Here is a 26,415-nt window from a genome sequence, read left to right on the forward strand (position 1 = left end):
TTTAGGCAGCTTGAGAATTTATTCCAGGCATTGAATTGGACAAAAGTAGACATTGGATACAAAAGTTATGTAGTTACCATAACGATGGATCAATGTTATGTCATTTTCCTCTCGTTCATCATCCCTCCCTCCTTCCAGATTGTCATCTGCAAACGTCTGGTGTTAGGACAGGCCTCGACCAAGGACCCTGTCTGCTTTACATCACATTATGAGGCTTGGCATACTTAGTAAGCTGCTGTTTTTTATTCTGTAGGAGAATTTATACTCATTAAGATGTTTCTTCCTCAGTGATTAGTAAGAGTAAGCAAATATGACTGACGTTATTTAGGTGAGAAGGAATTGTGGGTCGGGTTGGAGTCAGAGCCTTGGATTCAGAATGCTAGAACAAGGTGTTGAGTGGATCAGACAATCTAAATCCTGAACCGGACGAAAGTGAGAACATGGATCTGTCCTTATGGTGAGTATGTAACTTTAATTTTAGAAAATCTCATGTTATTTTCCCAAGATTCCTGTAGCGATAGATCCTTCTGAGGCAGAGGGGGGTATTTAAATGGAAGACATCACCCTCTTGACAGTGGAGACCTGCAGAATCAAGGGTTCAGGGGTTCCCTCTCTCAGATGCCTTTCCAGTTGCTCTGAATGGCTGCCCAACTGCTGCACTCTGGAGGCCAACTGTGGTTATTTGTTTCTGCACCCAGAAGCCTGGACATACATCACCAGAGATGTCATTGTGCGGACAATATTTACCAGAGGCTGTTTCATTCTCTTTCTACATCCACCCCTTCTAGAAAGGAACTCCACAAGCTACCACCCTCTCAGAGAAAAAAAACAAAGCATTAAAAAAAAAAAAAAAAAAAGCTGCTAGCCAAGTGACTCTTCCAAGAGGGCTTTCAGTGCCAACAAAGTTTCAGAACTTATTCCAGATTCATTTTAGTGCCAACAAAGGGTGGGGACCTAAAGCTAATTTTGGACCTCAGCCACGTGAATCAGTTTGTCAAACACACAGAGTTCCAGATGGTCACTGTACAGTCTATCCTTCCTCTTTTGAGGAAAAAAAATGACTAGATATACTTGATAAACCTTTAGGATGCGTACTACCACATCAGAGTGGACCACTCCAGAATGTTCCTTTGCTTTTGACTGTGAGACAGTAATTTCCAGTTCAGGACCCCTGCCCTTTGATCTCATCACAACCCCCCCACCCCTGGGTTCACCAAATGCATGGCAGTGTTTTTGATTTATTACTTTGGTCCCTTTGGCAGGATATTATGTAAGAGTGTTATAGCGGGCTCTCATGGTCCAGTAGTCCATCAGATCCCACCCCATGACTTTTCCCGTATACATAAAAAAAAATCTGCAGAAATCATGTAAATTGGTGGAATCAAATCTCCAGAGTTGTTTTGGGGCTGGTCCTTTGTTCCTCCCTCCCCAAAGCCACACTGACCATGGATGCTTCCCAACTAAGGTGGGGGGGTGGCATTACCTGGGAAAGATGGTCCAAGGTACATAGACCCCATCAGAGGCTAATCTTCACATCACTGTCTTGGAGAGGAGGGCAGTCCTCCTAGTATTGCAGACCTGTCAGGATGTCCTTCCACTTGGGGTGATTTCTCTCCAGACCAGACAACATATCAGTAATCTGGTATTTTGGAAAACAATGAGGAACATGCTCCTACCCACTGTGTCAAAAAACGATGAGTGTAGCAGTGGGCGATTTTCTTCCAACCACTTTCTGCTGGCAGCATATATTCTAGGGGAATGTCGACTTTCTAGTGTAGAAGTTGAGCAGATCTGTTTTACCTCATGAGTGGTCTCTCACCCCAACAGTGGCAACCCAGATGTTTTGCCAGTGGGGGCAATCGTGCTACAGTCTTTTTGCTTCTCCTGTTAATTCCAAATGCAACAGGTTTTTTTGCTCTTATCCCCGAGAGATGCTGTGATCACGATTGCCCTTTCGGTGTCCTGTATGCTTTTCTTCTAGCTCCCCTAATCCTGAAATTTTTACAGAAAGCTTTAGAATGGAAATTCACAGTCCTCATTTTTCTTATTTGGCCTAGACAGGTACCGTTTCCCTACGTTTGACCTCATGTGGTACACCCTCCTTGGGTGCTGGATCCAAATCCAGATCTACTGACTCACTCGTCCAGAATGCCTTTTCCAGATATTTGAGCCCTAAAGCTCTCTGCATGGTTTCTGCAGTTCCAGTGATGGTTAGTTTGTTCATGCTTTCATCACAAGTGGTCCACATTCTTTCTTCTCAGAAATTGTCCACTAAGAAAGTTTACAGAAGTAAATGGAAAAAGATCTTTCATTTGGGCATCGCAGAGAAATCTAGATCCTTTTTCTGCTGCTGTACCAGCAGTACTGTAATTTCTTGCAAAACCACCAAATAGCTGAACACAAAAGTAGAAATACCACACACAGGCAGGAAACAGGATCCAAAAAATTGAATTTTACTTTAGCGCCTCGACTTAAGAAGTACACAATACAATAGCAAGACATTCCCATTAAATACCCATCCCTAATCAAACAATTAAAACCGCAATAAACTAATTAAACCAAATATTTCCAATTAACTTCTCAATTAAGGCCACGTGGAACCATAGTATTATACTTCAATATAAATAGAGATTCCTTAAAAATTAATTTATTCTTTAGCATTTCATCATCACCTAATTTAACAAAAACTTTTATCTAAAATAGTAGCTTACAGCAACTTCTAATCACTTTTGTGATACTGCATAAAGTGCATTGTTTATTTATTTTATTTTATTTTATTTTACATTTGTTGACCGGGCTAGTCCAGCTGGATTGATGTCCATTTTCAGTGGAGGCCCGGGGAGAAAAGCTCCAGAGGATTGAAACAGTTATTGGGAATACAATTGTATTATAGAAAGGGAAAAAATGTAAGTACAAATATTAAATATCTTAACTAATTCAGTGAGGTCATAGGTTAGAACTAGCAAACAATATAATAAGGTATCAAATCTAAACAAAAAATATATATATTTTTTTTTTTTTTTTTGATTTAAGTAATATTTACAACAAATGGATAATAACTCAGTTGGAGTAAAAGATGAAAAGCAAGTGGTTGAAAAAGTTTATAACAAATATGAGGGTGTGTACAGGCTAGTCTGGGTTGGTACAAGAGCAAAGCCAGAATTTATTAAGGTGTATGAAAAGTTGTTTCTTGAATAGTTGGAGAGTAGGCAAAGAGGACAAAGTGGATGGAATATTGTTCCATATTTTGCCTATTGAGTTAGAGAAAAGGGAATTGCCTGCTGAATTCATAATTTTGGTACTATTAACAAGTGATTTATCAGAGGAGCGTAGTTGTTTCAGGTTGATATAAGGAGTCAGGAGGTTGGAAAGAGCTGGTGTTTTAGAAGATTGGTGTAGAATTTTGTATGCTATTAAGAGTTGTTGAAAAATGAGCTTGTTAGGGAGTTCCAGCCAGTGTAGTTGTTTTAGGTTTATACAGTGATGAGCTCTGTATTGAGAGGAGGTGGCAAAGCGGGCAATATTGTGGTAAGATGTAGTAAGTTTCTTAAGGTTACTTTTGGATAGATTAGTGTAAATAGATGAAGCATACAGAAGGGTAGAGAAGGTGTGTTTGGGCTAAGGTTATCCTAGCTTCAGGTGTGAGGAAGGGCTTTATTCTGTATAGGGATCCAATCTTTTATTAACAGCTTTTATTGTAGTGTTGATATGGCAATCATAGTTGAGATTATTATCGATAATAACACCAAGAAGTTTGGTTGAGGAGTCAGGAGAGATTACTGTGTTGTCAGTTGAAGTAATACAGAAGTTTGTCAAAGTAGTTTTACGGGTGGGTGGGAAGAGTAATAATTTAGTTTTTTTGGGGTTAAGGAGTAGACAGCGGTTGGAGAACCACTGTTCAACAGTTGAGAAGGCTGATTGTGATTGAAACTGGAGTTCAGTTTGAGAAGAGGCAGTACAGATTATTGTGGAGTCATCTGCATATTGTATGCAGGTAGTATTAGGAAGAGATGATTGAAGGTCATTAATAAAGATAGAAAAGAGAAGAGGGCCTAGGATGGACCCTTGAGGTACTCCTAAAGATATAGGAAGGAGAGTAGAGAGAGAATTTTTCCAGAGTACAGCTTGCTGACGATTTGCAAGATAGGAAGAAAACCAGGTAAGGGAAGAAGGCTCCAAGGCCAGAGATTTTAGAGTGTACAAGAGAAGTGTGTGATTAACCATGTCAAAGGCTTTTGAAAGGTCTATGAAAAGTGAGGATGTAAGTTTATTATTGTTGCGGTTTAAGTTAATAGTGTTGGTGAAGGAGAGAAGAGCTGTAGTAGTACTATGATCAGGTCTAAAACCATGTTGTGTGTCAGCCAGAAGGCCATTCTTGAGGAGGTGGTTGAGCAGTTGTTTATGTATGCATTTTTCTGTGATTTTAGCTAAGGGGGATAAAAGAGCTATGGGACGATAGTTGGAGTAGTCGTAAGATTTGCCTCCTTTATGGAGGGGTATGATATGAGATATTTTCCAGATTGCAGTGGAACTTTCCACTTTACATTTCTTTATGTCTCTGACATGTTCCTGTAATCTATGTTTAAACATTCTTTTAGTCTCCTCAATGTATATTAAATTACATGGACAACGTAAAGCATAAATAATACCTGTATCAGAACCTCCTCAAAATATCTAAACCGGATAAGACATTGATATTGGCACTTCAGTTTCGGCCCCAAGCATTTCGGAGCCGACTACTGAGAGACTACATCAGAGCCGGTCCAGGGATCCCTTGCCGGTCTCCCCAACCTTAAGATTTCCAGTTCTGCAGAGATCCAGATCACCTACACTGTCATCCAGATCCTCCAGGAGCTTGTCAGAGGAAGATGTGGAGAGAGTAGTGATTAGACTCCTTAAGTCGTCTACCTTGCCAAAAATGTTGTTGGCTCCGACCCAGTCGATTCCGGAGCCACCTGAGTCCACCCCCCCCCACCCCAGTTGTGGTTCCTCCTCTGACCTGTGTCGGGCCTTCGGAGCCGGAGTGTTCCGTACCACTTGTTGTGGAACCCTTGGATGTTCTACGTGTTTCACTGTTGCAGTCATTACATTTGGTTTAATCCTGCTGGCAGGTTGCCCTCAGTCGGCCTGAATTCCAAAGTCTTGAGTCCTGAGTTGGCTGCTGTCGCCCCATCCCTGACGTCAGGTCATCAGGGGTATAAAAGAAGGAGCCGGCGCCATTTTCTTCAGTCTTTCTTGCCGCGCGGTGCCCGAAGCAGAAGCAGTTCGCAAGAGCCGGTCGGCCGACTCCTGAGATTTTCGCGTTCGAATTTCAGATCCGAAGTCTTCAATAAAGTTAAGTACCCCGTTGGGGAAACTATTTTTCTTGCTCCAGACCGATGTCAGAAAAAGTAAATAATTGTATTTCTTGTGGAAAGCAAATACCTCATAAAAGGACTTTCATTCTTACTGTATTCCTTGCCTAGGCCCTGATCACAATGTTTCAGGTTGTCCGTTTTGTGCTAGATTTAATCAACATACTATTAAGCGTCTGTATGATTTTGCTTTAAACTATTTTGGACGCCGGTTTAATTATCCAGAAATGTCTTCGGATAGCCATCTGACTACCAGAGTTCACAAAAAACGCAAAGAAAAGGAGAGAGATAAACAACCGAGGCCCAAAACCGCTGACGAAGCTTCTCCTAAGCCAGTTGCTGGTTCACCGGTTCTCAGTGAGGCACTTTCGCAGCCCCTGACGCCCGCTACTTTAGAGTCACAGGCTGCTACCGACTCCCACATGGAGTCGGCCATGCCGCTGGAAACTCAGGGTATTGGAGCCTCGGATACTATTCCCTCAGATGGATCTGGAGCTGCTGAGCAGGCACCGGCTTCTAAGGGTGTATTCAGACCTAAACATCTTTACATTAAACCAACTTCAGCTTCAAAGGCAAAGACTAAAGCACCTGCTAAAGCAAAGAAACAAACTCAAGAGCCACGTGGATAGGCCTCTATGCCCAAAAAACAGATGCTCAAAATGGCCAAAGACTTGATTACCTTGATCAGGGATTCCCATCCCCCTCCTGATAAGAGGCCTAGGCAAGAGACTGACTATGAATCTTCAGATCAGGTTTCTATTTCTTCTGATTCCTCTTCTGATCAGGAATATTCTCTTCCCCCCTATGAGGATTCTGATGCTGCAGAATTTATACCTTCAGCTTCTCCTCCAGAGGACTCTTCTTTTGGGGAAACCTTGCATACCATGAGGGAGCATTTCCACTGGGAGAGCCAAGATTTTTCAGAATCTAAAAAGAGGCTCAGAGATTTCCTTTTACTTCCTCAACACAGGCCGCCTCTAGCCATTCCGCCTGTGTTAGACATTGTAGATGATGTGTTTTCAGAGTCTAGTCTGACCCCTGACTCCTTACCTCCAGCTCCTGTTGACCCTGATAGATATTACAGGGTTCCTGACTCTCATAAATTCCTTTTTAAAAACCCTGCTGCAGACCCAGGGACTATTTCTCAGGGTCCCAAAGGAGATAAGGCTTCCGATGCAAAAAACCCTACCCCCTCTGACAGAGATTCTAGGGCACTGGATAGATGGGGAAAAAAGGTTTACACATCTGCTACCTTGGCTATAAGGGCCTTAAATTGTCAGTTTCATATGCTCAAATATTAACAACATGTCATGGCATTGCTTAAACAGAAAATGTTAAACTCTGAATGTGCAGAAAACAAGGAAATGCCGGAATTATTGCATGCAGCTGAACAAGTTGGAAAGCATACTTTGCAATGTGGTTTTGATTCTTTGGAGGCCTCCTGCAGGGCCGCAGTTACGGGTTCTGTAATTAGGAGGCATGCTTTGTTAAAGGAACGAAATCTGCCTGATCATGTGAAAGTTAAATCATTAGATGCACCTGTACAGCATGATACTTTGTTTGGTGTTAAGGCAGAAGAGGTGTTAAAGAAAATGGAGGACAAAGCTAAATCAATGCAAACGGTCAAAGATTTTTTTACAAGTACAGCCACCTAGGTTTAGTAGGCACTGGCCTACAAAGAATTGATCCTTTCCTGTGTCAGACCTCAAAGGGGCAGATCCAGGCGCCCTAGAGGCAGATCCCAGGTGCAAGGTTCATACAGGTCAAAGCAATGGGGTGCTTCTACCTCCAAAGTTGGAGAAGACAAATCACAACCTTACAGGAAACAGTCCCAATGACTTCCCCCTGCCTGCACCAAGCGCTTATCTCCTGGCAGCACCCTTAGGGGAAAAATTAGCACTTTTTTCTCAAAATTGGCACATTATAACCCAGGACAAGTGGGTTCTAAACATAGTGTCACAAGGCTACAAGTTCTATTTCCATACCCTACCAAAGGCAAACGGATGGCCAGATCTGCCAATAAATCAATGGGCAGAGGCACAAAAACAAGTCTCATCCCTCATGGACATGGGGGCCATTCAACAAGTACCAGAGCAAGAGTAAGGACAAGGATTTTACTCAAGACTGTTCTTGTTACCCAGAAAGGACAAGGCCTGGAGACCAATACTGGACCTATCTATTCTGAACACATTCCTGGATATACCAAAGTTCAAGATGTTAATTTTACAGCAGCTTCTGCCCATGCTGGGCAAGAATGCTTGGCTTGTGACTTTAGTCTTAAAAGAGGCATACCTGCATGTCCCAATCAGACAGTCATGCAGAAGATACCTCAGATTCAAGGCTGGCTCAATGCATTACCAATTCTCTGCACTGCCATTTGGCTCATCTACTGCGCCAAGGGTCTTTACAAAGTGCTTGGCACTAGTAATTGCATTCTGCAGACAGAGGAATACAAATATATCCTTACTTGGACGACTGTCTAATTCAAACAGAAAACAAGGACATTCTTCTACAGCATCTGGCGTTTGTGAAAAGAATTCTAACATGCCTAGGGTACACAGTCAATGAAAAGAAATCAAAACTAGTACCCTCTCAAGAGATAATATTCCTGAGTGCAAGCTTAAATACAACTGCCCAGATGGCTTATCTCACGCCAGACAAACAAAGGCAACTGACTACCTATTTCAAGATGTTGGCAACAAAGGCCCAGTTAACTGCAAGAAAAATTCTGCAGGCTTTGGGCTTCATGGCATCCTGCATTCTACTAATTCCATATGCAAGACTGCATATGAGGAAACTTCAATGGTACCTAAAAAGTGTTTGGACTCAACATTGCCACAGCCTGGAGGCAATAATTACTCTCATTCCCTGCCTGCAACAGGAGTTTCAGTGGTGGTTGAGGGCTTGTCACCAGAACAAGGGACAGCCATTCACATTACCCCCAGCCAGGCAGACATTAACAACGAATGCATTAGATTATGCCTGGGGGGGGGCACATGGCAGGAAGATGCATTTCAAACCAAATGCATCTACATATCAATCAAAAAGAGATGCTAGCTGTTCAAAATGCCCTGACAGCCTTCAAGGACCTAATTCATCCGCGACAACCACGGTCATGTGGTATATAAACAAGCAGGGGGGCACACATTCTTACCCCCCTTTGCAGACTAGCCATGACTTTGTGGGACACAGCATTGACTTACCAAGTACATCTGCAGGCACAATTCCTGCCAGGAAAAGAAAATACTCTGGCAGACGAACTAAGCAGAAACCTCATGGATCCACAAGTCTTCAGCATGATAACAAGGAAATGGGGATGCCCGGACATGGATCTATTTGCCTCCCCTCACATCTACCAACTAAAAGGATTCTGCACAAGGACTTATCACAGACAAGCATGGAAAATGGACGCCCTATCAGTATATGCCTTTCTTCCACTGCCACTCCTCCCCAAGGTACTCCTAAAGGTCAGACAGGAGAAGCCAAAGATGATACTGATTGCCCCAGACTGGCCCCACCAGTGCTGGTATCCAATCCTAAGGAATTTGTCTCAATGCCCAGCTTGGACCTTACCTCAAATACCCCATCTACTGTCCCAGCAAAACAATCATATCCTGCACAGTTATCTCAGGACTTTAAACCTGTCAGCATGGCGGATAATGTGATCATACAAAACACACCTCTCAGTAAAGCTGTGATGGATGTCATTTTGGAAGCCAGAAGGCCCAGTACTAGAAAATCTTATGCTGGAAAATGGAAGAGATTCTATGTTTGGAACCAGGCACAAGGAACTGATACAGCTGTACCAAATATTCCTCAAATTTTGCAATACTTAGCTGAGGTGCTGGACAAAGTCCTATCTTTTTCATCAATTAAAATTCATGCCTCTGCCATTTCGGCTCATTATAATACAGAGCCACCAATCTTTTCTCATCCTTTATTAAAGCAGTACCTCAGAGGAGCCAAAGATTTAAGGCCTCCAAGAAGATCACCAATACCTGCATGGGACCTCAATTATGCCTTGATAAAACTCACCCTGCCTCCTTTTGAGCCAGCTGCTACTGCTGATATAAAGTTTTGATCTTGGAAAACAGCTCTGCTCCTAGCAATAACTTCTGCAAGACGAGTTTCAGAGCTACAGGCACTCATGGCTGTGGAACCTTTTATCATATTTTATCCAGACAGGGTTTCTCTGAGGACAAACCCGACATTTATGCCTAAAGTGGTGTCCAGTGTGGCTCTTAACCAAACCATTCATCTGCCAACCTTTTATCCAAATCCACAGAACAAGGGGGAGAGAATTCTGCATTCCTTGGACGTACACGGACAGCTTAGATTCTACTTGGACAGAACCAAAGCTTTCAGGAAGACAGAGCAATTACTAGTGGCATATGCTGCAGGATCACAAGGAAAGGCCATCTCAAAGCAGACTATTTCAAAGTGGATAGGCCACTGCATTCGTTTCTGCTATTCTCAACATGGCAAGCCAGTGTCTAAGGGCATTAGGCCACATTCAACCAGAGCTGTAGCCACTTCAACAGCCCTTCTCAGGTGAGTACCAACCAAAGACATTTTAGAGGCTGCTACTTGGAGTTCAGTGCACACCTTTACAAAGAACTATCATCTGCCACTCTACTCTAAATCTAGGGCAGGCTTTGCCACTGCAGTTCTGCAGGGCCTCATAGCCTCTCCTAATACTGTTTAGCTCCAGCCTCCCAAACATAGCTTTGGGACTCTACCCAAATGTAATGACTGCAACAGTGAAACACGAAGAACATAATACAGTTGTGTACACTTACCATAAATGTAGATGTTCGACTGTATTCACTGTTGCAGTCCAGGTTACCCACCCGCCATCCCCCTTTTTTCTGCTGGAGCTTATCTTTCCTTCTCTGATTTATACGACCTATGTGGTGTATTTGCTTATAGATTAAGGTCAAGTTTCTATTGGTGCATGTAATTTTATATATATAAATTTTGGCTACACATTTAGGGGGCACCTGACATCTGGGGCAAGAAAAACTGAAGAAAATTGCGTTGGCTCCTTCTTTTATACCCCTGACGACCTGACGTCAGGGATGGGGCGACAGCAGCTGTCGCAGGACCCAAAACTTTGGAATTCAGGCTGACTGAGGGCAACCTGCCAGCAGGATTACCCCAAATGTAATGACTGCAACAGTGAATACACTCTAACATCTACATTTATGGTAAGTGTACGCAACTGTACTTTCCAGCTCCCCTTGAGGCTGTCTCTGAGCCAATTTCTGCTCAACACCTTCGGTGCCGTCCATGGTGTCTAGGAGCCGAAGCTCACCGGTCAGCCCCGACAGGAACACTTGGACCCGAACCTCCTCGGTTCAGAGTCTCCCTCTCGGTGCGTCAGCTAGGGTGAGCTTGGACCCTACACCCATTTCGGAGCTGATGACATCCTCAGTTTCCTTGGAGCAGAGGTGGTCTTCGGAGCCAGAGAGATCTGCTTTCGAGATGAGTGTGCTGTCTCGCTCATCAGCTCTACACAAGGGTACCGACACTTTTCCCCCTCGGGCACCGACCACTGTCTCAACACCTATTCTTTCTCGCGACAGCAGAGACCCGCAGCCTCAGGAGCCCCTGGTTGGTGGCCCCCAGTCTTCAGAGACCTCCCCAGATTATCCTTCTGAGGAGCCCCCTTCGGAAGAGGGCATGTAAGAGGAAGCATGTTGACTCCCAGCATGAGTCCATTACCTCCGACACTGACTTCGAGGAGTCAGAAGGGTCCCCCAAGTCGTCCTCTGATGATGTCTCCTTTGTAGACATCCTAGAGATCCTTAAGCAAAGAGGCGGCCCGCCCACTGTTGCCCCTTCTGATGAGGAGTCAGTGTACCTGAAGGCTTTTGGGTCTCAACCTTCAGTCTCTTGGGTGTCTACACCTTTTGATGAGCTTTTAGACCTTGTTAGTCGGAAGGTGTGGGAGACTCCTGATGCCGTGGAGCCAGTTCCCAGAAAACCCAATAAATTTCTGTCTGCTCCCAAAGAGAAAGAATTCTTGTCCAAGGGGGAGTGCCTGTAGATGCCATGGTGGTGGTGGCGGCGGCCACTGAGAAGGAGCTAACGGAGACTTCATCTATCCATTTGCTGAATAAAGCGTATCTTTTCGTCAGCGGCATTCACATTCAGATTGCTGAACTATTTTACACATTTTACGAGGCTTCAAAGAGATCTCTTTAAGGAGTTGGGAGATACTCTACAAGGTGTGTCTACTGAAGGAGTCCCTGAGAAGGTGTCTGCTCAGTTGTCCACCTTAAATTCCATCGTTAACTCCTCCATGAGGCTGATTTCTTATGTAGTCGATGGAGCGGGCAGGGCAGCGGGTTCAGGAGTTTCCCTTAGGAGGCACTCCTTGATGTGCTTATGTAATTTTACGGAGCCGTTCAAATCTACCTTTACCAACGCCCCCGTTGACGGTTCTTCATTGTTTGGACCTAAGGTAAAAGATACACTCACCAGGTCCAAGCAAGAATGGAAAACACTTTTTGCTGTGGGAGTACGTTTTACCGTCCCCTCTAGACCATATCCTAAGGGTCAGAGAGATGGTAAGATGTGGTTCAAGAAGTCCCAGAGATTTTTCCCGGGTGCACAGGGTGACTCCTCCTTCAGAGGCAGAGGAGGAAGAGCAAATGGTAGATGTCACCCTAGAGGCAGGGGTGGCCCGCAAAACCAGGGAGGCCCCGATTTTGTTTCGTGGCCATCCCTATCAGCGCTCCTGATATGGGGCCCGGCTGTGCTTTTCTTGAGCCAGTCGGGGGTCGCTTATCTTTGTATCCAGAAGCCTGGCTAACCATCACCCAAGACAAATGGGTACAAGGAATAGTCACCAGAGGTTACTCCACACCCTTTTTCCTCTTCCACCTCACGCTCCCAGGAAGATCCCGGATGTTCCACCCAATCACAGGGATCAAGCAACTGTAGAAGTGAAAGTTGCTTGCAGACAGAGTCATCCAAGCCGTTCCCACAGATCAGATAAGATCCAGAACTTACTCCAGATTCTTTAGTGCCAAAACGTACAGGGGACTGGAGTCCCATAGTAGATCTCAGCAAGCTAAACAAATCTGTAAAGAAGGCCAAGTTTCGGATGGTGACACTGCAGTCTATAATCCCTCTCTTAGGGAAAGACAATTGGATGTGCTCCTTAGACCTCCAAGATGCGTACTACCATATAAAAATGGACAGAGCTTTGAGGAGTCATATACGCTTTGGGCTGCGAGCCAGTCATTACCAATTTCGTGCTCTGCACTTTGGTCTCACCACAGCCCCCAGGGTGTTCACCAAATGTATGGTGGTAGTGACAGCTCACTAGAGATGTTTTGGATTCCAAGTGTTTCCGTACCTGGATGACTGGCTCCTGACCATTCCCACCAGGCATCTACTCCTACAAACCAGAGATTCCACTGTTCAGCTTTGTTCCCAGTTGGGGATTACAAAAATTGGGAAATGTCTGCCTTATCGCCTTCTCAATCTGTGACTTTTATAGGTGCAGAAATAGACACAGTCGCCATGTTAGCTCGTCTTCCTGCAGAAAGAGTGCAGAACCTCGGACAACAAATTTTCTTTCTACTTCCTCTACAGAAAGTCAAGGCAAAGATGGTGTTGAAACTCTTAGGACCATGGCAATCCACCATAATGCTAGTCCCTCTCACCAGATTACACATGCAAATTCTTCAATGGCTTCTGTCGTCCCAGTGGTCTTTTCAGCAACTGCCTCTATCTCACCACATCCTCATAACAGAGTCTTGCAAGAAGGATCTTCGTTGGTGGCTTCATCCCGACCAACTCACAGCAGGCACCCCATTCCTTCCTCGCCAACCTGTTGCTACTGTGACCACGAATGTTTCCCAGATTTGGGGGGGAGGGGGGGGGGTCAACATTATCTAGGCAGGACTGTCCAAGGCACATGGCAAGATCACGAGGCTCACCTGCATATCAATGTCCTAGAGATGAGGGCAGCACTTCTAGTGTTGCAAGCACTTCACAACTCTTTCCCTCTAGGCACGATAGCAATCCAATCAGACAAAATGTCAGTGGTATGGTATCTCAACAAACAAGGTGGAACCAGATCTTACCCCCTTTGCCGAGTGGCTATTCATGTTTGGAAGTGGGCGATATCTTCCCAGCACTTTCTGGTGGCAACGCACATTCCAGGGACAACCAGTGTGATGGCCGACAAACTCAGCTGGGCAATCTTAATGCCTCACGAGTGTTCTCTGAATCTGGAAATAGCAGAACAGATCTTCCGCAAATGGTGATGGCCTTTCTGTGATCTGTTCGCCAGTCCGATCAACTACAAATGCAACAGTGATTTTTCCCTTATCCCCCCTCCGGGGGAATCCCCGAGGGACGCACTTGTTCACGATTGGCCTCTGGGACTCCTTTATGCTTTCCCTCCTTTTCCTCTCATATCCAAAGTGATTCAGAAAGCAAAGCTGTTAGGAAGCAAAATGATTCTCATCACTCCTTACTAGCCTCGTCAGATTTGGTTCCCTTTTCTTGGACCTCATTACTAGACGATCCATGGACTCTGGACCCAGTGCCAGACCTCTTGACTCACGTCAGGCTGCCTTCACCCCAGCCTACACACCCTCAACTTGACAGCATGGCTGCTCCAATTCCATCCCTAGTCAGGCTTCATGACTTTTCACCCGCTGTGACCCACATTCTCACGTCTTCACATAAACCTTCCACCAGGAGGTTATACTCTAGCAAATGGAGAAGGTTTTCTATCCTGGCTGAAGAAAGGAATGTAGATCCTTACACTGCATCCATCCCAGTGATTTTAGAATTTTTGTCCAAACTTTTCCACCAGGGATCTGCTGCTGCGACTATTAGGGTCCAATTGGCAGCGATATCTAATTTTCATTTGGGCCTGCATGAGTCTAACCTGATGTCACACAGATTGTGTAAAACCTTCCTTAAAGGTGCTACTTTGCTGAGACCCCCCTTTCAGGACCCGGTAGCTTCCTGGGATCTGAACTTTGTCTTGTCCAAGCTAACTTAACCGCCCTTTGAACCTGCCCATTCGTGTCAGCTGAAATTTCTGTGTTGGAAGACTTTGTTTCTAGTAGTCATCACATCAGCTAGACGAGTATCAGAGTTGCAGGCACTGTCTATAAAGCCTCCTTATCTCATTTTCCACAAAGACAGAGTTTCTGTTCGTACGAATCCTTCGTTTATCCGTAAAGTTTGCTCTCAAACTAACCTGAACCAAACTATTGAGTTACCGGTGTTTTTCCCTAACCATTCTAATGCAGCAGAATACAAATTTCATTAATTGGATGTCCACAAGCAGTTACGGTTGTACCTTCACTGGGCTAAGGATCTTAGAAAGTCAGATCAATTGTTTGTATCCTTTTCAGATTCTAGACTAGGTCTGCCAGTCTCTAAAGTTACTCTGTCAAATTGGATCTCTAGTTGTATTTCCTTTATTTACTCCTCCAATGGAAAGACTCTGCCGTTCAAAATTAAGGCTCATTCTACACGATCCCAATCTACATCTGCTGCCTTCCAAGCCAGGGCCCCAATTGACAGTATTTGTGCAGCAGCAACTTGGGCTACCCCTCATACTTTTATCACTCATTACAAATTGGACCTGATCTCAAGGGGGGTAGAGCCTCCTTTGGTTCCACGGTACTCAGGAGTATTTTCCCATGTGCCACCCAGGAATAATGTGCTAGGGACGCTGTCCCATATGTAAGAATGAAGGCGAGATAGGACTACAGAACATAAAGAAGTTATGTACTCACCATAATATTCAATGTTTTTAGTCCGTCTTGCCCTTCATTGTTATGAACCCACCCATCTACCCCTGTCCTGGAAGGATCTGGAGAAAAGGATAGGATTACCTTGAGAGGTGGAGACCTTTCATTATTGCTGTTCTTTCTGGATAACATTAGTTCTATCTTTCTGTAGTTTAGCAGCAAACAAGATCTGGGGATTGTACTGGTGCACTATGGGATACCTACCTAGCCACAAGCCAACTATGAGACTTTGAGCTTGTAATAGGCCGAGTCGGAGCAGAGGATCGACCGAACCCATATCTAAGAATGAAGGGCAAGATGGACTACAAACATGGAATGTTGTGGTGAGTACATAACTTCTTTTTATTTGATGCTGGTGCTGAAAAAGGCACAAGTCTCCTGTTCCATCAATCTCCATGGAACTGATGAGTAATATTCCTAAAGTGATTGTCAAACAATCTTCGGCACTGGCAGTTATGGCCCCCTCTGTACTGACTGTTTTGACTCTGACTTTGACAACCTCAGCACAGGCAATTTTGTCAGCACTGACTTTGATAGCGTCAGCACTGACCGTTTCGTCGGCACTGGCATCTTTGACCTCCCACTTGGTTCTGACTTCTCCATCTGCTCTGAAGCATACAGTACCTAAGCATGAAACATTAGTACCTCCCAGAACTAGGTACTCCCCTTCAATAGACCCCCTTCTGGGTTAACTTCCCAGTCCCTTCTTGGATAGACCAGAGTCTGCCTCGGGGATGTCAGTCCAATCAACCAGATGTCTTTCCGAGGTAGGCGTGTGAGATTAGTGGATCAGCTTTTGGCGGCCAGGGGTCTTCTTGCCCCTACTCAGACCTCCCTCTCATCTGGAGCCGTGATCTTCTGTCCTAGGACTCCTCCTGGTTTTCCTCCTCTGACCTCAGTAGCCTCTGAGCCCACCACTTGATTACCCCAGTTCCAGCTGTTACAGTGTTGACAGAAGCTCCTCCTTCGGTTCCCGGATTGGTCTGATGCCTTCAATTCTCTCCGAATTAATAGACTCTCAGGGCCATAGTTTGGCTGTCTGTTCAGGGGGCTCTGGTACTGTCCCTGTTTTCTCGGAGTTGTCCTTGGCTCTCAGAACCCTGACAGTTTCTGACTCTTCCCCGGCTCCTGTTTTGAAGGGCAGTCTCATAGCGGGGTGTGACCCTGATTCCAAGGTTGTCTTTCTCAGTTCTGGGCTCCCGTCCCTCTTCAGGTGGGCCTGCCTTCCAGATCATGGAGAGAACTTTAGGCTCAGTGGGCTCTCAGCAGGCCCCATCTACATCGGAGTGTCACATTTGTACCTTTTGGATCACAGCTGCCACCATCTCTCACGTCAGGACAGTGGGTAGTGAAACTGCAAGATGTCCCTGTACAAGGGACCCTCTTCTTCGGAGTCTTCTTCAGAGATCCCCACTGAGGAACCACCCCGTAAGAAGACTTGCAAGAGGAAGCATTTAGATTCTCTGGCAGAATCTGTCACAGAAGAGACAGACTACAATGAAGGGGAGGGTTCCCCCCAGTCACCTCCTGAAGATGTCTCATTTAGAGACATCCTGGAAATTTTAAAACAGAGGGGTGATTGGAAGTCCACAAACCCATCCTCAGAGAAATCTGTTTTCTTGCAGGCTTTTGGTGCTCACCCATCTACTTCATGGGTGGCCTCGCCCACTGACAAACTTATTAACCTAATCACACAGTACTGATGAACTTATTAACCTAATCGCTCAATGGGCGTGGAAGGCTCCTGATTCCATAGAGCTGATTCCCCGGAGACCAGACAAAATGTTATCAGCTCCAGAATATCAGCCACATTGGGGAACGGGTTTAGCAGTAGATGCCATGGTGGTGGCGACAGCCACCAAAAAGGAACTTACCGAGGAGAGTTCCACTCGCCACCCTCCTAACCGAGAGTATTGGACAATGGACACATTTGGGAAGCCGGTCTATGTATCATCGACCTTCGCTCTTAGGTCCTTAAATTTCATGGCACACTTCACTAGACTCCAAAGGGATCTGATTAAGGAGGTATCAAATAGCCTCGTCAGAGCTGTGTCTGACGAGGCGTGGGATAACGTTGCCTCTTAGCTTGCCACCCTGGAGTCTATATAGAAATTGTTCATGTGGCTCATCACTCTTGCAGCCGAGGGAATGACTAGGGCAGCGGGTTCAGGCGTTGCTATAAGGCCCCATGTCTGGATGCATTTGTGTGACTTTGCGGAACCTTTCAAGTCTTCCTTTGTCAGTGCTTCTCTTGATAGATCTTCTTTGTTTGTCCCCAATGTCAGAAAGACACTAACCAGGTGAGAAAAAGATGGAAAGACCCCTTCTGCTTTGGGCATTCGTTTTTATACTCCTCAATGATCCTACTGCTAGGAATCCGAGGAGTGAGAAAATGTAGTTCAAAAAGTCCCAAGGGTCTTTTCAGGACACACGTAGCAAATACTCCCCGTGGGGTAGAGGGGAGAGTTCTAATGTAAGACTCCCTCCATGTGGCAGAGGTGGCCTGTGAAATCAGGACTCCAGGTACTCCTCCTTCAGACAGCCCTACCAGCACTCCTGAATGGAGACCAGATTGCTTACCTCTGGAAGCAGTTAGGGAGAAGATTTTCACTGCACCAGACAGCCTGGCTATTGATAACTTCGGATACTTTGGTACAGAGAATTATCACCAGAGGTTACTACATTCCCTTTACTCTCTTTCCAAGCTGCCCAAAGAATCCCCGATGTTTCACCCAGTCCGAGGGACCAAGCAGCAGTAAAGGTTCAAAAACTGCTTGAAAAAGTCCGCCAACAAGTCCCAGACCAAAGAGGATCTGGATTTTACTAAAGATTCTTTTAGTGCCAAAAAAGACCAGCGACTGGTGACCAATTTTAGATCTCAGCCTTCTGAACAAGTTTGTTCAGCAAACAAAATTCTGGATGGTTACTGTTAAGTCTGGTCTTCCCTTTTTAGAAGAAAATGGATTGATGTGTTCTATAGACCGTCAGGACACATATTACCAAATAAAGATGGGCAAATGCTTCAGAAGGTTCCTCTGCTTCTTGCTAGCAGCCAGTCATTTACAGTTCAGAGTGCTGCCTTTCGGTTTCACCACAGCCCTCAGGGTTTTTGCCAAATGCATGACAGTGGTAACAGCTCACTTGAGGCTACGTGGATTCTGAGTGTTTCCATACCTAGACGACTGGCTCTTCGCCCCCACCAGGCTTCTACTGCTTCAAGCTACAGACTTCATATTGCATCTTTTCCAGTCCATGGGCATAATGATCAACAGAGAGAAGTTGCAGTTGACTCCAACACAACACCTAGAATTTATAGGAGCAAGCCTGAATACAATTTCTTGTGTAGCTTCTATCCCTCTACACAAACTACAAAAAATGACACCAGTACAAGTCATCATATCTATAGGCAAACTTCCTGCTCTTCTCATCCTCCAAGCCCTAAGATCTATGGAAGCGACCATAACCTTAGTGCCCCTGGCAAGATTTCATATAAGACTGCTTCAGTGGCTCTTAACTGCGCAATGGTCGATACTGAAGCACCCAGTGTCTTATCCGATTTTGATAAACCGCTGCAAGCAGGATCTATCCTGGTGGATGAAGTCAGAGGAAAATCTATGGGGCTGCACCCTCACTTCCTCTCCGCCCATGGCCATAGTGACCATGGATGCTTCCCAGATTGGGTGGGGGGGCATTATCTGGGAAGAACAGCTCAAGTCACTTGGTCCCCGCAAGAGGCCAATTTGCACATCAGTGCCTTGGAATTGAGGGCAATGCTTCTGTTGTCGCAAGCCTTTCAGTTTGTCCTTCCTTCAGGGACAATTGCAATTCAGTCAGACATGTCAGCAGTCTGGTATATCAGTAAACAAGGCAGAACCAGATCTTATCCCCTGTGCTATGAAGCTCTTAGGATATGGCAATGGGCGAACTCTTCCAACCTCTTTCTAATGGCAGTGCATATCCCGGGAAGCTCCAACGTGATAGCGGACACACTGAGCAGATGCATCCTCCTGCCTCACGAGTGGTCTCTCAATCCCAAGGTAATAAAAAGTTTTCGTCGTTGGGGCCAGCCTTGCTGCGACTAAGGGTGCCCGTAGACAGTTGCACTCCCTGAAATCGGCTGGCCGGGAGATTCATTTTCTTTTAAATAAAAAAGAATACTTTTTAAAGGCACGCTTCTTGAAGAACGCACTTTTCGTCCAGTCGCGCACACACTTCTGCGTCTGTGCGACCAATGGTTTACATCTTCATCTTACGCTCCCGCATGAAATTTGAATTCCAGAAGACGTTTGGACTGCAGACGAAGGTACAAGTGGGAGGTAGGTGAGTGCATGTGTGTGTTTAAGTGTATAAGAGTTTGAGGTGTATGTGTGTGTGTGTGTGTGTGTGTGTGTGTGTGTGTAATAAGCAGGGGTGTGTATGCATGTATGTAAGAAGTAGGTAGGTGTGTGTTTGTGTAAAAAGTAGGTAGGGATGTGTGTGTGTTTGTGAGAGAGAAGTAGGAATGTGTCTGTGTTTGTAAGAGGGAGGGGTACGTGCGTATTAATGCAACCAGGTTATTTATGTTGCTTTGACCCCGATTTACTGAGCTAAGCGACAGCTTTGTGTGTATGTGATGCTATGTATATATGCATTCATAACATCATTTACCATTTATATAATCCTGTAGTAATGTACATATCTCAACAGACAAGTGATATCGAAGGTTTTTACAACCTGGTAATCAAAACATAAACCAATTTACATTAATAAACAGAGACACCAAACCCAACGTAAAGGTCTTGCATCTGGCATTAAGTAAGAATTTCTCAGTGTTTTTCAACAACATAAAAAAAAAATAAAAATTACGTAAGACAGGTAAAAAGTATTGGGATAATCAGAGACACTCTGAAAAGTCTGGACATTTAAAAGTTATGATGGACCACCGGCAGAAAAACTGTTAGGTGCTGTGGAACGGAGCAATAAAATTGCCTTTATTCAAAAACAAAATGAAAAAAATGTACATTTCCAAACATTACAGTCAAAAACAATCTTAACTGGCCAGATGGTAGCACTAATACTCAATTCATGTGTAACTAACTGCTGCTTTGTAGTTAGGCTACATCATCATAGCCCTCCGATTTCAGTTGGGGTTCAAACCCAAAATGCAAATAAAGACTCACAAGCCTGTTTAAAATTTGCTGTGTGTTTCTCAGGAGTGTGAGCTCTACTTGCTTGTCAGTTTGCAGTTATTCAGAGGATGCATGTTCTCTTCTTGTACTCATTTTGAGAGATGTGGCACCTGGTTGCATTAATACGCAAGTACCAAGGGAGGTAGGGTGTGTGTGTGTTTCTGTGTAAGAAAGAGGGGGTTAGGAGTGTGTGTGTGTGTGTGTGTGTGTGTGGGGGGGGGTGCTCATACCCTGCAATTATCCAAATTTTTGCCTCATATTTTCGGTTCGTTTCTCATAAAATTGTCTTTTCTGGCAAATCATTGAGGACTGAAGTCAGAAAATAATGGCAGACATTTAAATTCTAGACTTAATATCCTCAGAAAATGCATACTAATGCAAACCTTGGTATTCTATATACTGTCTAAGGAGATAGGGGGATGTATGTGGGTGTCATACCTCTCAACTGTACGTATTTTCACAGAATGTCCGGATGTTCTTCGTGTTTCACTGTTGCAGTCATTACATTTGGGTTATCTGCTTGCAGGTAGCCCTCAGTCGGCCTGATTATCAAAGTCTTGGGTCCTGCGTCGGTTGATGTCTCATCTTCCATGACGTCAGGTAGTCAGGGATATATACAAGCATGCAGCCGACACCATTACATCTGTCTTTCTTGCCGTGCTGTGTCCAAAGCAGAAGCAATTCGCAGGTGCCGGTCGGCCGACTCCTGAAATTTTCGTTTTCGAGTTTCAGATCCGAAGTCTTCAACTAAGCCAAGTACCCCATTGGGGATCTTTTTTCTTGCTCTAAACCTGTTTACCTCCCCTCAGAACTACCAATTGGACAAATTCTGCACAAGGACTCCCCACATGCAAGTTTGAAAAGTGGATGCCTTTCCCCCTCTGCCTCTCCTCTCCAAAGTGCTATTAGAGATCAAACAGGACAAGCCAAAGGCAATACTTATTGCACTAGACTGACCAACACTGGTACCCCCTCCTGCGCAGTGTGTCACCTCTGGAATCATGACACCTGCCTCAGACCCCTGCTCTGCTGTCCCAGCATGAGGGCCAGATTCTGCACCCACAGCTTCAAACCCTGAACCTTGCAGCCTGGCTAATTACATGATCTCTCCATTACCATCCCTCAGTAAACAAGTGATGGATGTCATTCTGGAGGCTAGGAGGCCTAGTACTAGAAAATCCTATGCTGAAAAATAGAAAATATTCTGTTCCTGGAGCAAAACTTGGGGGACGGACACAACAGTGCCTAATTTACTGCACATTCTTCAATATTTAACTGAGATGCTTCACAAGGGCCTTTCCTTTTCTTCCATCAAAATTCATGCCTCGGCCATTTCAGCTCATTATAATACAGAGCCACCCCTCTTCTCTCATCCACTGCTGAAGCAATTCCTCAGAGGGTCCAAAAACTTAAGACCACCCAGGAGAGCCCCTACTCCAGCCTGGGAGCTTAACTTTGTATTTGGAAAAGCTCACTGTACCTCCCTTTGAGCCAGCTGCAAATGCAGAGTTGAAATTCCTTTCATGGAAAACAGCCTTCCTTCTAGCCATCACTTCAGCAAGAAGGGTGTCTGAATTGCAGGCCGTCATGGCAGTGGAGCCTTTCATCATCTTTCATGTGGTCAGGGTTTCCCTCCTTTATGCCCGAGGTGGTATCCAGTGTGGCCCTTAATCAGTCCATTCATCTGCCAACCTTCTTTTCTAATCTACAGAACAAAGGAGAATGAATACTGCACACCTTGGACGACCACAGACAACTTGGATTTTACTTGGAGAGGACTGAGCCTCTCAGGAAATCTGAACAGCTGCTGGTTGCATTTGCTGCAGGGGCAGAGGGGAAGGACATTTCAAAGCAAACCATTTCTAAGTGAATAGGTCACTGCATTCATTTCTGCTATAAGCACCATGGAAAACCTACTCCACAGGGGATAAGACCACATTCCACCAGGGCTGCATCTACCTCTGCAGTCTTTTTCAGAGGTGTCCCTACCAGGGACATCCTAGAAGCTGCTACCTGGAGTTCTATGCATACCTTCACCAAGGATTAGCACTTGCCAATTTTTTCAAAATCCAGAGCTGGTTTTGCCACTGCAGTCTTGCAGGGCCTTATAGCTGGTCCTAATGCTGTCTAATTGCCTCCTCCCTTCCTTAGCTTTGGGAATCTACCCAAATGTAATGACTGCAACAGTGAAACACGAAGAACATAGTACACTTTCCATAAATGTAGATTATGAAGTGTATTCACTGTTACAGTCCTGGGTACCCTCCCTCCAGCCCCCCCCCCCCCGACTTCTATTGACTATACCTCTATTCTTGTTTGCTATGCCTAAAGCTTTCTGGTGTATTTGCTTTTTGTTGAAGGTGTAACCTGGTATATAATTGCTTCCCATTATGGAGGCAGCCGACATCTGGGGCAAGAAAAACTGATGAAATGGCATCTGCTGCATGCTTTATACCCCTGACTACCTGACATCATGGAAGATGAGACAGCAACCGACGCAGGACCCAAGACTTTATCAGGCCGACTGAGGGCTACCTGCAAGCAGATAACCCAAATGTAATGACTGCAACAGTGAAACACGAAGAACATAGTCCATAGAGCCTGCCCTGAAATGTAGATATTTCCTGCAAGATTCCCTTATGGGGATGTGCAGAAAAGCTTCTTTTAAGTCTAGGGTGACCAGCCAGGAGTCCTTGGGTAGCATAGGAAGCAGCTGCTGGAGTGTAAGCATTTTGAACTTTGGTACCACCAGGAAGGTGTTGAGAATTGGCAGATCCAGGATAGGGCGCCAAGAGTTCTCTTTTCTGGGCACCAGGAACAGTCTGGAGTAGAAACTCTGTCCCCTTTCCTCTGTTGGAACAGGTTGAATAGCCCTGATACTGAGAAGAGAAATTACTTGCTCTTGTGGCTCTACCCACTAGTTTTGAGGAAGGTCTGGCAACCCGGTTGGGGTTGGCAGTGAGTGGAAGTAGAATCTGTATCCCTGGGATACAGTGTTTATGACCCATCGGTCCTGGGTAATATACTCCCAGTTTTTTGCATGCAGGGCGAGTTTTCCTCCTAGGGGTGCAAGTACTTGGGCATAGCTGGGAAGGATGAAGGACAAGTCATTGTGAACTTTTTCCATAAGGGGTGGCTTACCACTCCCTGTTTTTTGAGGTGGGAGCACTCCATTGTTTACATCTGTGCATACCCTGAGACTGTAGTCTTTGTGGTCTGTTGCCCTGGGGGTTGGACTGAGAAGGTCTGGGAGGGACTGGAAAGGACCAGTTTTTTGAAGGCCAATGCCTACTGAATCTAGGTGGCTGTACCTGTAAGAAATCTTTAACAGTTTGCATAGATTTAGCTTTTTCCACCATCTTTTTAAGAACTTCTGCTTTTGTACCAAACAAACATTCTTGGTTTAATGGAGCATCTAGTAATTTTGCTTTGACATGATCTGGCAAGATTTGTTCCTTCAGCCAAGCATGCCTTCTCAGAACAGACCCAGTGACAGCAGCCTTGCAAGATGCTTCTAAGGCATCCAAACCACACTGCAAAGTATGTTTACCAACTTGGTTTGCAGAATGCGTTAACTTTTGTAAATCTTTATTTTCTGCACAATCGGGAATCAACATTTTTTTTGTTTAATTAGTTCCATAATTTGCTGCTGGTACTTCAACATGTGAAACTGGCAATTTAAAGCCCTGATAGCAAGAGTTGCAGAGGTATATACAGTCTTACCCCATCTGTCTAAAGGCCTAGAGTCCCTGTCCGAAGGGGTAGGGTTTTTGGCTGCAGTAGCCTTAATATCCTTATGTCCCTGGGAAATGGTCTCTGGATCCGCAGTGGGATTTTTGAATCGAAATTTGTGAGAGTCAGGTACTCTGTGGTACCTGTCAGGCTTTCTAGGAGCTGGTGGTAAAGTATCAGGGGTAAGACTGGATTCCATGAATACATAATCTACAATATCCAGAACAGGGGGTATAGCTAGAGGCCTGAGCTGAGGCAAGTCTAAAAATTCCCTGAGTCTCTTTTTGGACTAAGGGTAGTCCTGGCATTCCCATTGGAAATGCTCTCTTAGGGTATTCAAGGTTTCACCGAAAGAAAAGTCCTCTGGGGAGGAGGCAGAGGGAATGGAATCCTCTGCATCTGAATCCTCACGGGTAGATAAGGGTATGACCTACCCCTTAGCCCCGACCATAGCATTTTGCAGACAGAGAAGTATACAGATTTACCTTTATCTAGATGACTGCCTCATTCAGAGAGAGTGCAAAGAAAAGCTGCTCCAGGATCTTCTCTTTGTCAAAACTCACCTAACTTCCCTAGGGTTCACCATCAACAAGAAGAATCAAAGCAGACACCCTCCAGGAAGATCATTTTCTTGCAAGCACTGCTGGACAAAACATCCCAAATGGACTTCCTTCCCCAGAAAAGCAGAGCTTCCTGCCTCTCTACTTTACCCAGCTGGCTTCCAGAAGTCACCTCACTGCGAGGAAGTTCCTGCAAGCCTTGGGGTACATGGCATCTTGCATCCTTCTAATTCCTCTGGCCAGGCTTCACATGAGGAAACTTAAGTGGTATCTAAAGAACCTTTGATGTCAGCACACACAGCCTTTAGAGACACCTCTCTCCCTCTGATCCACTGTATAAGTGCCCGGCCAAGCTTCTCTGGTGGGCAGGGGCCTTTGCCATAAACAAAGGTCTTCCCTTCATCCTCTGCTTTACTGGGCAGACCATCACCACTGATGCCTCAGACATTGCTTGGGGTACTCACCTAGTAGGCAGGTGCACCCAAGATCTTTGGGATGCTCAGCACCTTCCCTTACACATCAATCAGAAGGAAATGATGGCAGTACAAAAGGCTCCGACATCCTTTAAACCCCATCTCTGGCCCGGGGTTCTCCTTATCAAAACAGACAACAACACAGTAATGTGGTACATCAACAAACAGGGAGGGACCCAACCTTAACCTCTGTGCAGGCTAGCCATGAACCTCTGGCATGACAGCCTCCTCCATGGGATTACACCTAATTGCCAAGTACCTACCAGGGATCAACAACACCCTGGCAGACCACCTCAGCAGAAACTTTACTGGACCCCCATGAATGGCAACTCCACAGAAAAATCTTTTTGGAAGTCATTCAGGAGTGGGGAACTCTGGAGGTGGATCTCTTTGCTTAGCACCTCAATCACCAGCTAGAAAAATTCTGTACCAGGAAGTATCGCCACCTGGCGTGGAAGGTGGATGCCTTGACCTTCCCCTGGAGCTCTCCTTTGTGTATGCATTCTTTCCTCTGCTTCTTATTCCCAAGGTACTGATCAAGGTAAGGGAGGAGAGACCAAAGGGCATCCTCATTGCTTCAGATTGGCCCAGACAGCATTGGTACCCCTTACTGCACAGCCTGACATTACAGCCTCCCAGGCAGCTTCCACTAATCTCAGACCTCTTGACCCAAGTGCGGGGAGGGGAATGCTGCATCCAGACTTGCAGACTCTCAAACTGTCAGCATGGCTAATACTTTAAAAGCCAACAAGGGACCCCTGTTAAGCAAACAGGTTCTAGACATTATCAGAGAGGCCAGAAGGCTCAGCACCAGAAAATCTTACGCAGGGAAATGGAAAAGATTCTGCTGCTGGAGCCAGTCCAGAGCGAACAGTACCTTACAACCTTTAAATCCCTCTTATCCTGGACTACCTAGCCGAGTTACTCAATAGTGGCCTCTCCTTCTCTTCTGTTAAAATCCACACCTCAGCCATTTCAGCTCATTTCGATACAGACCAGCCCATCTTCTCACATCCTTTGAGTAAACAATTCTTCAGAGGAGTTTCTAATATCAGACCTCCCAGAAGGCTACCCACGCCAGCCTGGGACCTGAATTACGTTTTAGAAAAACTAACCTTACCACCCTTCGAACCTGATGCTTCAGCAGAATTGAGATACCTCTCCTGTAAGACTGCTTTCCTACTAGCTATCACCTCAGCCAGAAGGGTTTCAGAACTTCAGGCACTCATGGCAGTTGAGCCCCTCGTCATTTTTCATGCAGGCAGGGTCTCCCTGAGGAGGACTAACCCCTCCTTTATGCCCAAGGTGGTATCTGATGTGACCCTCAACCAGGCCAT

General features: G+C 45.3%; 1 protein-coding gene across 1 annotated transcript in view; it reads left to right on the top strand.

Annotated features, from left to right (window-relative positions):
• SEC24C (SEC24 homolog C, COPII coat complex component) overlaps positions 1 to 26,415 on the top strand; it is a 2,546,747-nt gene that overhangs the window by 247,536 nt on the left and 2,272,796 nt on the right. The window lies entirely within an intron of this gene.

Source organism: Protopterus annectens, chromosome 14.part0 (genome assembly GCF_019279795.1).
Source record: "Protopterus annectens isolate FY-2018-M chromosome 14.part0, PAN1.0, whole genome shotgun sequence".
Taxonomy (NCBI): domain Eukaryota; kingdom Metazoa; phylum Chordata; order Ceratodontiformes; family Protopteridae; genus Protopterus; species Protopterus annectens.